The 13,967-nt window shown below is 41.4% G+C and overlaps 1 protein-coding gene across 2 annotated transcripts in view; it reads left to right on the plus strand.

Moving 5' to 3' along the window:
- The window catches only part of adam19a (ADAM metallopeptidase domain 19a), a 246,765-nt gene that overhangs the window by 92,462 nt on the left and 140,336 nt on the right, over positions 1-13,967 (plus strand). The gene's annotated exons all lie outside the window — the stretch shown is intronic.

Here is a 13,967-nt window from a genome sequence, read left to right on the forward strand (position 1 = left end):
AGCTACGGTTCTGCTACGAGCTACGGTTCTGCTACGAGCTACGGCTCTGCTAAGAGCTACGGTTCTGCTACGAGCTACGGTTCTGCTACGAGCCACGGTTCTGCTACGAGCCACGGTTCTGCTAAGAGCTACGGTTCTGCTACGAGCTACGGTTCTGCTAAGAGCTACGGTTCTGCTAAGAGCTACGGTTCTGCTACGAGCTACAGTTCTGAAAATGGAATACCATATTTGTTGGGATTTTATTCGTGTGCCAACAAATTTTACAGCTGAAAACACAAGTTGTAAATGACCTGGAAACTGACCACTGAACCACTAGAACACAGGATAGAGAGACAGGAAATAGATCCCCTGTAACAATGGCGACCCAAGCTAAGCAGAATGAGCATTCAGCACTATGGGGGTTGTTGGAGACTCGTTCAAGGCCATAGAGGTAAACATCAAGACCGGTTTCTCGCTGGAAACGTGCCATGACTTACAAGGTAAACAATCACTTGTATTGCTCTCCAGCTCTCCTACGGAGAGAAGGATGATATGTTAGGAGAGCTAAGTCTTTGTAGACTAGCTGCCAGCTAGTCTACAAATGATATTCTAGCTGGCAGACTGTTTTGATGTGGAGTCAGAGAGGCAAGTTGAAGCGACACAGTGCAATTTGAACAGGTTTCAGTGTTGCAGCATGGAAGCTAAAATATGGTCTGAGTTACTTAAAAAACAAAGTGAGTCTAAGCAAGACAAGTAATTGACAAACAAACTGTATAGTAGTAAAGCTGACACAGAGAGAGAGTGAGCCAGCGCCCAATGAGAAGACACAGAGAGATGGGGAGAGTTGTCCATTTGCACAGCGTGAGACTGGGGCAGAAAGTCACAAAGTACAACCAACTGTATTTCAGAGACACACAAGACGTTACTTGGCAGCGTCTGGGTTTATTTTAACCCCGTGTGAGCCTCTAGTCCAGAGGTTTTGTCTGGCCCACAGAATGTAGTTTAGAGAGACGTTAGAGAGGAGTTCCAGAGAAACTGGAGAGGGCCCGGGGGAACCCAGGCTGCCAACTAACTGGGAAGTATTTACTGGCTCTTTTTCATTAATGGACCGCCCATCCCAGATGAGTCTGGTTGGAAGAGGACCAGTGAGGGGGAGGGTTGGTTTTTATGGTGTAATGCTGTTTTGACTCCAACTTCAGATCTTTGACAATAGATACCAGAAGATAGCGAGAGCTGAGAGGGCATGGGGCTGTTAGAATGCCAGATGATGTAAGACCCAGCAAGCCCGACAGACATATACAGTAATTAACTTGGAATTCACTAGGATTCCTTTGGTGTTCCTCATGGTTACCCCCAGGTCAACTAAACTGCGGTTTCTCATGACTAACCCAGGTCAACTAAACTGCTGTTTCTCATGACTAACCCAGGTCAACTAAACTGCTGTTTCTCATGACTAACCCAGGTCAACTAAACTGCTGTTTCTCATGACTAACCCAGGTCAACTAAACTGCTGTTTCTCATGACTAACCCAGGTCAACTAAACTGCTGTTTCTCATGACTAACCCAGGTCAACTAAACTGCTGTTTCTCATGACTAACCCAGGTCAACTAAACTGCTGTTTCTCATGACTAACCCAGGTCAACTAAACTGCAGTTTCTCATGACTAACCCAGGTCAACTAAACCTTAATATATCATCTCTGAGTTATGAGAGAGAGAGAGAGAGAGAGAGAGAGAGAGAGAGAGAGAGAGAGAGAGAGAGAGAGAGAGAGAGAGAGAGAGAGAGAGAGAGAGAGAGAGAGAGAGAGAGAGTGCTTGGACAGCCCCAGTCCATCTGAAGAGGGATTAGTGAGGTTTGGCATTAATGCCCACCAGCCCACTCAGGGTCAAATGTCAGGGAGGTGATAATACTAGAAGAGTCTCTTACTGCCCGGAATGGCTTTTCTGTGTGTGTGTCTGATGTGGTAAGGTCCAGACGTGTGTTTATGTTTGAGTCTCAGAAAGGGAGAGTGCAGTTTTCCTAGCTGAGAGAACAAATTGTAGAAATGTGCTGCATTATTAAAATCGTACCAATGGAGTAATCATCAGATATTACATGTTAATGTGATCAAAACAATTGAACATATTATTCAGTGAATATGAATTGGCTCCTCTCTATCTAGGATTGGCTCTTCTCGGTACGTTTATATCTCTGATTGGCTCCTCTCGTGACGTCCCTATCTCTGATTGGCTCCTCTTGGTACATCCCTATCTCTGATTGGCTCCTCTTGGTACATCCCTATCTCTGATTGGCTCCTATCGGTACGTCTCTATCTCTGATTGGCTCCTCTCGGTACGTCTCTGTCTCTGATTGGCTGATCTCCCGTCTGGATTACTGCAACTCGCTGTTGGCTGGGCTCCCTGCCTGTGCCATTAAACCCCTACAACTCATCCAGAACGCCGCAGCCCGTCTGGTGTTCAACCTTCCCAAGTTCTCTCACGTCACCCCGCTCCTCCGCTCTCTCCACTGGCTTCCAGTTGAAGCTCGCATCCGCTACAAGACCATGGTGATTGCCTACGGAGCTGTGAAGGGAACGGCACCTCCATACCATCAGGCTCTGATCAGGCCCTACACCCAAACAAGGGCACTGCCCCCCCCCCCTTAAAATATTTAGATGCACTATTGTAAAGTGGTTGTTCCACTGGATATCATAAGGTGAATGCACCATTTTGTAAGTCGCTAAATGACTTAAATGTAAATGTAATTGGCTCCTCTTGGTACATCCCTATCTCTGATTGGCTCCTATCGGTACGTCTCTATCTCTGATTGGCTCCTCTCGGTACGTCTCTGTCTCAGACTGGCTCCTCTCGGTACGTCTCTGTCTCTACCTCTGTATATCTCTTTCTTGCAGACACACACACACACACACACACACACACACACACACACACACACACATACATACACACACACACACACACACACACACACACACACACACACACACACACACCAACAATTACAGAGATGGATCTTTTTAAAGACATGCATTAATTTAACATTTCTGTTGCCGGTTAGATTAAGTGTAAGCTCTCAATTTATGATAATGGAATGCTTTACGCCTTCATTACATTTTCTACCCCCCCCTCCCAGGGACGATATGTTTAGCTCTATGTTAATATTGGAGAATATACATGCAATTCATCATCATGCATAATGATGAGAAGAACCTCGCAAATATGTTGAGAGCAGCAAGAACCATCATCAATACTTGGATTACCTGATTGACCTAAGCATACAAATAGAATTCCTAGAATGAAACAATTCCCATTCAAGTCAATAGGTGGGTTATGGGTGGATTATATTTCTATGTACCTGCCAAGGTGTTAATAAGGACCTAAATCCTCTGAGAGAGTTCTACTTCAAAAAATACGTTTTAGAAACCTTTTCGTTATCTGAGAGCCAGATCGATTTCCTCCTGGAAGGAGTTTGTTTGAACTGGGCTGTAGCCTCTTGGCTGTAATGGCTGATTTGAATTGATTAAAATCAATAATGGGCTTTGTTCTGGTAATCTGCTATAATCCACGGAAGATGTCGACGCTATGGCGTTAAGAAGGACGGGCAGTTTTCTGGAGCCAAAGCCTGGCTACCCAGACTCCTTGCTCTGGCCAAATGCTACGGCACAGACTTTAGTTTCTTCTCTGTAATGAGTCTGGGTCTGAGTACTTCACCGACCCTTCACCGAATGCAAACACAGTCGGGGCCGTCTGATTGGTCTAGAACCCGATGAGTTGGGCCAGAGACAGAACACGTGGGTAAAGCGGTGGTTTGAAAATTCGTCATTGGCTTTGATACTCTGATTGGTTAGAGACGATCCAATCGCTGATGACTTTGTACAACACCCCTCGTGCCTCTCGTCACCACAAACGACTTCAACGATGTCAGTCTCAGACTAAAGTATGTAGCGAACGATTTAGTGTGAGTCGTTTGGAGCCACGCCTCTCCATGCGGAGGTAAGCTACCATAGACTGGCGCTGTTCTTCATAAAGGAGAGCTCTCCCTGCGGATGTAAGCCGAGGCTACCACAGTTTCTTCATAAAGGAGAGCTCTCCCTGCAGATGTAAGCCGAGGCTACCACAGTTTCTTCATAAAGGAGAGCTCTCCCTGCGGATGTAAGCCGTGGCTACCACAGTTTCTTCATAAAGGAGAGCTCTCCCTGCGGATGTAAGCCGAGGCTACCACAGTTTCTTCATAAAGGAGAGCTCTCCCTGCGGATGTAAGCCGAGGCTACCACAGTTTCTTCATAAAGGAGAGCTCTCCCTGCGGATGTAAGCCGAGGCTACCACAGTTTCTTCATGAAGGAGAGCTCTCCCTGCGGATGTAAGCCGTGGCTACCACAGTTTCTTCATAAAGGAGAGCTCTCCCTGCGGATGTAAGCCGTGGCTACCACAGTTTCTTCATAAAGGAGAGCTCTCCCTGCGGATGTAAGCCGAGGCTACCACAGTTTCTTCATAAAGGAGAGCTCTCCCTGCGGATGTAAGCCGAGGCTACCACAGTTTCTTCATAAAGGAGAGCTCTCCCTGCGGATGTAAGCCGAGGCTACCACAGTTTCTTCATAAAGGAGAGCTCTCCCTGCGGATGTAAGCCGAGGCTACCACAGTTTCTTCATAAAGGAGAGCTCTCCCCTGCGGATGTAAGCCGAGGCTACCACAGTTTCTTCATAAAGGAGAGCTCTCCCTGCGGATGTAAGCCGTGGCTACCACAGTTTCTTCATAAAGGAGAGCTCTCCCTGCAGATGTAAGCCGAGGCTACCACAGTTTCTTCATAAAGGAGAGCTCTCCCCTGCGGATGTAAGCCGAGGCTACCACAGTTTCTTCATAAAGGAGAGCTCTCCCTGCGGATGTAAGCCGAGGATACCACAGTTTCTTCATAAAGGAGAGCTCTCCCCTGCGGATGTAAGCCGTGGCTACCACAGTTTCTTCATAAAGGAGAGCTCTCCCTGCGGATGTAAGCCGAGGCTACCACAGTTTCTTCATAAAGGAGAGCTCTCCCTGCGGATGTAAGCCGAGGCTACCACAGTTTCTTCATAAAGGAGAGCTCTCCCTGCGGATGTAAGCCGTGGCTACCACAGTTTCTTCATAAAGGAGAGCTCTCCCCTGCGGATGTAAGCCGAGGATACCACAGTTTCTTCATAAAGGAGAGCTCTCCCCTGCGGATGTAAGCCGTGGCTACCACAGTTTCTTCATGAAGGAGAGCTCTCCCTGCGGATGTAAGCCGTGGCTACCACAGTTTCTTCATAAAGGAGAGCTCTCCCTGCGGATGTAAGCCGAGGCTACCACAGTTTCTTCATAAAGGAGAGCTCTCCCTGCGGATGTAAGCCGAGGATACTACAGTTTCTTCAGAGAGAGAGAGAGAGAGAGAGAGAGAGAGAGAGAGAGAGAGAGAGAGAGAGAGAGAGAGAGAGAGAGAGAGAGAGAGAGAGAGAGAGAGAGAGAGAGAGAGAGAGAGAGAGAGAGAGAGAGAGAGAGAGAGAGAGGGAGAGAGAGAGAGAGACGAGAGAGATAGATAGATAGATATAGAGATAGATATAGAGATATAGAGATAGATAGATATAGAATATACAATGTCTGATGTCCGCTGCCTTTGGAACCGAGACTTCGTCCAAGAAATTGGAAATACAGACATTGTTCTCCTGTGTGCTACCTATATCCCCCACTAGAATCCCCATACTTTAATGAAGACAGCATCTCCATCCTAGAGAAGGAGATCACTCATTTCCAGGTCCAGGGACATGTACTAGTCTGTGGCGACCTAAATGCCAGACCTGGACAAGAACCTGACAACCTCAGCACCCAGGGGGACAAACACGTACCTGGAGGTGACAGCATGCCCTCCCCCATATGCCCCCTAGACACAACTACGACAACATAACCAACAAAAATGGGTCACAACTCCTGCAGCGCTGTCACACGCTGGGTATGTACACAGTCTTTGAGGTAGGCTTCGAGAGGACTGTAGGTACACCTATAGTTCATCTCTTGGCAGTAGTGCTGTAGACTACTTTATCACTGACCTCAACCCAGAGTCTCTCAGACCGTTCACAGTCAGCCCACTGACACCCTTATCAGATCACAGCAAAATTACAGTCTACATTAACAGAGCAATACTCAATCATGAGGAATCAAAGCCAAAGGAACTGAATAATATTAATAAATTCTATAGATTTTTTAATTTTTTATTTAACCTTAATTTAACTAGGCAAGTCAGTTAAGAGCAAATTGTTATTTACAATGACGGCCTAGGAACAGTGGGTTACCTGCCTTGTTCAGAACGACAGATTTTTTTACCTTGTCAGCTCAGGGATTCAATCGAGCAACCTTTCGGTTACTGGCCCAAAGCTCTAACCACTAGGCTACCTGCCGATGGAAGGAAAGTAGTGCGGAAACCTACCAAATAACAATTAGGCAACAACAAATTCAAACCTTTTTAGACAACTTCCTGGAAAAAAATGCTTCACTATAATAGTGAAGTTGTAAACTTGGCAGAAGAAATCCTAAACAGTATATTTGACCTCTCCGCTTCCCTATCAAATCTAAAAATGTCAAGCAGTCAACCTAAGAAAATTAACAACAATGACAAATGGTTTGATGAAGAATGCAAAAACCTAAGAATTCAATTGAGAAACCTTTCCAACCAAAAACATAGAGACCCAGAAAACCTGAGCCTTCTTCACTATGGTGAATCACTAAAACAATACAGAAATGCACTACGGAAACAGCACGTTAGAAATTAGCTCAATGTAATTGAAGAATCCATAGAATCTAACCCCTTCTGGGAAAATTGTAACACACTAAACAAACAACAACACGAAGAGTTATCTATTCAAAATGGAGATGTATGGATAAACCACTTCTCAAATCTTTTTGGCTCTATAACAAAGAACAAACAGCAAAAATATATACATGATCAAATACAAATCTTAGAATCAGCTATTAAAGACTACCAGAACACACTGGATTCTCCAATTACAGACAATGAACTACAGGACAAAATACAAACCCTGCTACCCAAAAAGGCCTGTGGTGTTGATGGAATCCTAAATGAAATGATCAAATATACAGACCACAAACAACAAGTGTGCAGTTAAAATTGGCAAAAAAACACACGTCTTTCCACAAGGGCTGTGAGGTGAGACAGGGATGCAGCTTGAGCCCCACCCTGTTCAACATATACAGTACCACTCAAAAGTTTGGACACGTCTACTCATTCCAGGGTTTTTCTTTATTTTTTACTATTTTCTACATTGTAGAATAATAGTGAAGACATCAAAACAATGAAAAAACACATATGGAATGATGTAGTAACCCAAAAAGTGTTAAACAAATCAAAATATATTTTATATTCGAGATTCTTCAAAGTAGCCGCTCTTTGCCTTGATGACAGCATTGCAGACTCTTGGCATTCTAACCTCTTACATCTAGACGTTCCGCTAGCGGAACACCTGCTCCAATATCCAATGATAGGCGTGGCGCGAATTACAAATTCCTCAAAAATACAAAAACTTCAATTTTTCAAACATATGACTATTTCACAGCATTTTAAAGACAAGACTCTCCTTTATCTAACCACACTGTCCGATTTCAAAAAGGCTTTACAGCGAAAGCAAAACATTAGATTATGTCAGCAGAGTACCAAGCCAGAAATAATCAGACACCCATTTTTCAAGCTAGCATATAATGTCACAAAAACCCAGAAGACAGCTAAATGCAGCACTAACCTTTGATGATCTTCATCAGATGACACACCTAGGACATTATGTTATACAATACATGCATGTTTTGTTCAATCAAGTTCATATTTATATCAAAAAACAGCTTTTTACATTAGCATGTGACGTTCAGAACTAGCATACCCCCCGCAAACTTCCGGGGAATTTGCTAACAATTTACTAAATTACTCACGATAAACGTTCACAAAAAGCATAACAATTATTTTAAGAATTATAGATACAGAACTCCTCTATGCACTCGATATGTCCGATTTTAAAATAGCTTTTTGGTGAAAGCACATTTTGCAATATTCTAAGTACATAGCCCAGCCATCACGGGCTAGCTATTTAGACACCCGGCAAGTTTAGCACTCACCAATATCAGATTTACTATTATAAAAGTTTGATTACCTTTTGTTGTCTTCGTCAGAATGCACTCCCAGGACTGCTACTTCAATAACAAATGTTGGTTTGGTCCAAAATAATCCATCGTTATATCCAAATAGCGGCGTTTTGTTCGTGCGTCCCAGACACTATCCGAAATGGTAAATCAGGGTCGTGCGCATGGCGCAATTCGTGACAAAAAAAATCTAAATATTCCATTACCGTACTTCGAAGCATGTCAACCGCTGTTTAAAATCCATTTTTATGCCATTTTTCTTGTAAAAAAGCGATAATATTCCGACCGGGAATGTCCATTTAGCTAAACAGAGGAAAGAAAACAAAGCTTTCGGTCGACGCGGGCATGAGCCTGAGTCTCACAGTACTGTAACCAGCCACTACCCAAACGCGCTACTTTTTTTCAGCCAGAGCCTGCAAAGCCACGATTCAGCATTTTGCCGCCTTCTGAGAGCCTATGGCAGCCGTAGGAAGTGTCACGGGACAGCTAAGATCCTCACTCTTCAATAAACAGAGACAAGAAGAACGACACCTTGTCAGACAGGCCACTTCCTGCATGAAATCTTCTCAGGTTTTTGCCTGCCATATGAGTTCTGTTATACTCAGACACCATTCAAACAGTTTTAGAAACTTTAGGGTGTTTTCTATCCAAAGCCAATAATTATATGCATATTCTAGTTACTGGGCAGGAGTAGTAACCAGATTAAATCGGGTACGTTTTTTATCCAGCCGTGAAAATACTGCCCCCTAGCCATAACAGGTTAACCACCTTCATGAGGTAGTCACCAGGAATGCATTTTAATTAACAGGTGTGCCTTGTTATAAGTTAATGCAGGTGTAGAAGCACGGTGGCTAGGAAAAACTCCCTAGAAAGGCCAAAACCTAGGAAGAAACCTAGAGAGGAACCAGGCTATGAGGGGTGGCCAGTCCTCTTCTGGCTGGCTGTGCCCCAAACTTTTTGATATACCGTTATTTGCATGTTTTAACCACTCCTTTATAAATTGTAGATTATCGGACACTCAACAAGAAGGTCTGATTTCATTATTACTGAAACAGGATCCAAGTGGTAAATATAAAGATCCAGTCCATTAAAAAAATTGGAGCCTCTTACACTTCATTGTTGTGATGTAAAAATTCGAGCTAAATGCTTAGCGCATTGAATTAAAAAGGTATTGTCTGATATAATTCATCCTAATCAGCCAGGTTTTTTTACATGGACGATACATTGGAGATAATATAAGACAAGTACTGGAAACAATAGAACACTATGAAATATCTGGGAAATCAGGCCTGGTAATTATAGCTGACTTTCAAAAGGCCTTTGATAAAGTACGACTGGAGTTTATACATAAATGCATATAATATTCCCATTTTGGAGAATCTCTTATACAAGGGGTTAAAGTTATGTATAGTTGTAAAATAGTAAATAATGGCTACAACTCAGAAAGTTTTAAACTGTCAAGAGCAGTAAAACAATCGGCCATCGGCATAAATGTTACCTGTTAAAATTAGATCCAACAGTAATATTAAGGGATTAGAAATCCAGGGCTTAAAAACAAAGGTGTCATTGTACCCTGATGATTCATGTTTTCTTTTAAAACCACAATCTGAATCCCTTCACAGCCTCATAGAGGATCTAGATAATTTTTCTAACCTCTGTGGATTAAAACCAAATTATGATCAGTGTACTATATTATGTATTGGATCACAAAAAAATACAACTTTTACATTACCGTGTAGTTTACCAATAAAATGGTCTGACGGGGATATGGACATACTCGATATACATATCCCGAAAGAAAGAAATTATCTAACTCCAATACAATTTTATAAAAAGTTAGCAATAATAGATAAGATCTTGCTACCATGGAAAGGAAAATACCTGTCTATTTGTGGAACAATCACCCTGATTAACTCTTTAGTCATATCACAGTAACTATTTGCTTATGGTTTTACCTAGCACCCTTTTTTTTTTTAATTATACATTTTATGAGCAAAACATATTCAATTTTATTTGGAATGGAAAGCCAGACAAAATTAAAAGGGCCTATTTATATAATGAATATGAATTCGAAGGGCAGAAATTATTAAAGCATTAGACATCTCACTAAAGGCTTCAGTCATACAAAAGTTATACTTAAATCTGAACTGGTTCTCTAGCAAATTAGTAAGAATGTCTCACCCCATGTTCAAGAATGGTCTTTTTCGCCTTTATTTAGATTACAACCGCTCACTTTCGGTTATTTGAAAATGAAATCATCCCCAAAATATAATTTATTTTTTAACAAGCCATAGAAAGTTGGTTGCATTTTCAGTTTAATCCACCATAAAAGACAGAACAAATAATACAACAATTATTGTGTTTAAACTCAAATATACTAATTGATAAAATAAAAAAAAGGTGTAGTCTTTGTAAATGATATCATAAATAGGACTGGCGGAGATGTCACACATGCAGCTAACACAGAAATGTCTGCTCTACCCAAAAGTACAACCAACTAATTGCAGCATTACCACAAAAATAGAAGAGGCAAGTTGAACGGGAAAAAAATAAGGAACTTGTCTGTCGGCCCTGCATTAAAGACCAAAATTTGTTAAAGAAAATTGTGATAAATAAATATATATATACCAGTTTCATTTAAGGACCAAAAATTGACAGCTGTGGCATATAGATTGCAAAATCGTTGGGAAGAGATTTTCGATGTACCGATTCCATGGCACATGGTTTATGAATTGACACTCAAAATGACACCGGATTCAAAACTTTTTTTTCAATTTAAATTATTATACAAAATTCTTGCAACCAATAGAATGTTTTATATATATATATATATATATATATATATATATATGGGGGATACAACCTTCCCAGCTCTGCAGATTTTGCTGTGAGGAGGCAGAGTCATTAGATCATTTATTTTGGTATTGTCCATATGTTGCTCATTTTTGGTCACAGGTCCAGGAATGGCTGAAGAATTGCAACATTTACGTAGAACTAACGCTGCAGATAGCAATACTGGGTGATTTAAAATGTCATAGTCAATCGATCAATAATATAATAATACTTTTAGCAAAAATGTTTATCTTTAATTTACAATCTGTAGAAACTATGAGAATATAATTTTATTTCATTTTTTATTTAACCTTTATTTAACTCGGCAAGTCAGAACAAATTCTTATATACAATGACGGCAAATTCTTATATTCTTATATTATTCCTACCCCAATAGAAAGCTTCAACATTTTTGTGAAACATCACAGCACAGTTGAAAAATATATGGCAAATAGAAATCCAAAATGGATGGTGTTAAGAGATAGATGGGAGGTGTTGAATGGAGCTGAAGGGTGGGACTAATAACAACAAGATAACAAATGTCAAATACAGTGTCTGTAAAATGTATATAGGTTCAGAACTTTAGTGAAATAGCACAGTTACAAATAATGGAAAATAGAAATCAAACTGGATGGACATCAGAAATAGAGGAAGGCCAGGACTAAAAACAAACACAATATAACTATTGTAAAATAGATTGTGTTGGTAAAATGTGTATAGTATGTATAAGATGGAAGTAGAAGCTATTATGTTATGTGTCTTGTTTATTCGTTTACTCCAATTAGGGCAGGGGTGGTAGGGTTTGCGGGAAATAATAAAGCAAAATATATTTTAAGATATGAAGGTCAGTCAATCCGGAAAATTTCAAGAACTTTGAAAGTTTCTTCAAGTGCAGTCGCAAAAACCATCAAACCCTATGATGATACTGACTCTCATGAGGACCGCCACAGGAAAGGAAGACCCAAATTCATTAGAATATCTGCACCTCAGATTGCAGGCCAAATAAATGCTTCACAGAGTTCAAGTAACAGACACATCTCAACTCAACTGTTCAGAGGAGATTGCGTGAATTAGGCCTTCATTGTAAAATTGCTGCAAAGAAACCACTACTAAAGGACACCAATAATAAGACTTTCTTGGGCCAAGAAACACGAGCAATGGACGTTAGACCAGTGGAAATCTGTCCTTTGGTCTGGTCCAAATTTGAGATTTTTGGTCCCAACCGCCGTGTCTTTGTGAGATGCAGAGTAGGTGAACGGATGATCGTTGCCTAGAGCACACAAAAAACTATACATACCTAGGTATAAACATCAGCACACAGGTAACTTCCACAAAGCTGTGAATGATCTGAGGGACAAGGTAAGAAGGGTCTTCTACACCATCAAAAGGAATATACAATTCAACATACCAATTAGGATCTGGCTAAAAATACTTGAATCAGTTATAGAACCCATTGCCCTTTATGGTTGTGAGGTCTGCGGTCCCCTCACCAACCAAGAATTCACAAAATGGGACAAACACCAAATTGAGACTCTGCATGCAGATTTCTGCAAAAACATCCTCTGTGTACAACGTAAAACACCAAATAATGCACGCAGAGCAGAATTAGGCCGGTACCCACTAATTATCAAAATCCTGAAAAGAGCCGTTAAATTCTACAACCACCTTTAAGGTAAGCGATTCCCAAACCTTCCATAACAAAGCCATCACCTACAGAGAGATGAACCTGGAGAAGAGTCCCCTAAGCAAGCTGGTCCTGGGGCTCTGTTCACAAACAGACCTCAGAGACACAATTAGACCCAACCAAATCATGAGAAAACAAAACAATAACTAGAATTCTATTTGGCCCTAAACAGAGAGTACACCGTGGCAGAATACCTGACCACTGTGACTGACCCAAAATTATGGAAAGCTTTGACTATGTACAGACTCAGTGAGAATAGCCCTGCTATTGAGAGAGGCCGTCGTAGGCAGACCTGGCTCTCAAGAGAAGACAGGCTATGTACACACTGCCTAAAAAATGAGGTGGAAACTAAGCTGCACTTCCTAACCTCCTGCCAAATGTAAAACCATATTAGAGACACATATTTCTCTCAGATTACACAGTCCCACAAAGAATTCAAAAACAAATCCAATTTTGATAAACTCCCATATCTATTGGCTGAAATACCACAGTGTACCATCACAGCAGCAAGATTTGTGACCTGCCACAAGAAAAGGGCAAACAGTGAAGAACAAACACCATTGTAAATACAACCCATATTTATGTTTATTTATTTTCCCTTTTGTACTTTAACTATTTGTTACAACACTGTATATATACATAATATTACATTTGTAATGTCTCTTTTCCTTTGGAGCTTTTGATGTTTACTGTTCATTTTTTATAGGTTTATAGGTTACATTGCTTTGGCAATGTAAACATGTTTCCCATGCCAATAAAGCCCTTGAATTGAATTGATATATGTTTGTGAGTGTAAGTGAAATCTACTAATGTTTCTCTTGTTTATTTCCCTTTTATTTATTGTCTATTCTATTTGCTTTGGCAATGTAAACGTGTTTCCCATGCCAATCGAGACCTTTGAATTGAATTGAGAGAGGGGTAGAGAGAGGGGTAGAGAGAGGGGTAGAGAGAGAGGTAGAGAGAGAGAGAGAGAGGTAGAGAGAGAGAGAGAGAGAGGTAGAGAGAGAGAGGTAGAGAGAGAGAGGTAGAGAGAGAGGTAGAGAGAGAGAGAGGTAGAGAGAGAGAAGTAGAGAGAGAGAGAGGTAGAGAGAGAGAGAGTATGAGAGAGAGAGGTAGAGAGAGAATGGGAGAGAGAGAGAATGGGAGAGAGAATGAGAGAGAGAGTATGAGAGAGAGAGAGTATGAGAGAGAGAGAGTATGAGAGAGAGAGTATGAGAGAGAGAATGAGAGAGACAGAACACCAAACAGGTGGTAGTGTTTGAGTGATGTGAGTCTGGCCCTGTAGACTTGTAGCTATGAAATATTTGGTTTGTGTAAAGGAAGTCA

Source organism: Salmo salar, chromosome ssa07 (assembly GCF_905237065.1).
Source record: "Salmo salar chromosome ssa07, Ssal_v3.1, whole genome shotgun sequence".
NCBI lineage: Eukaryota > Metazoa > Chordata > Actinopteri > Salmoniformes > Salmonidae > Salmo > Salmo salar.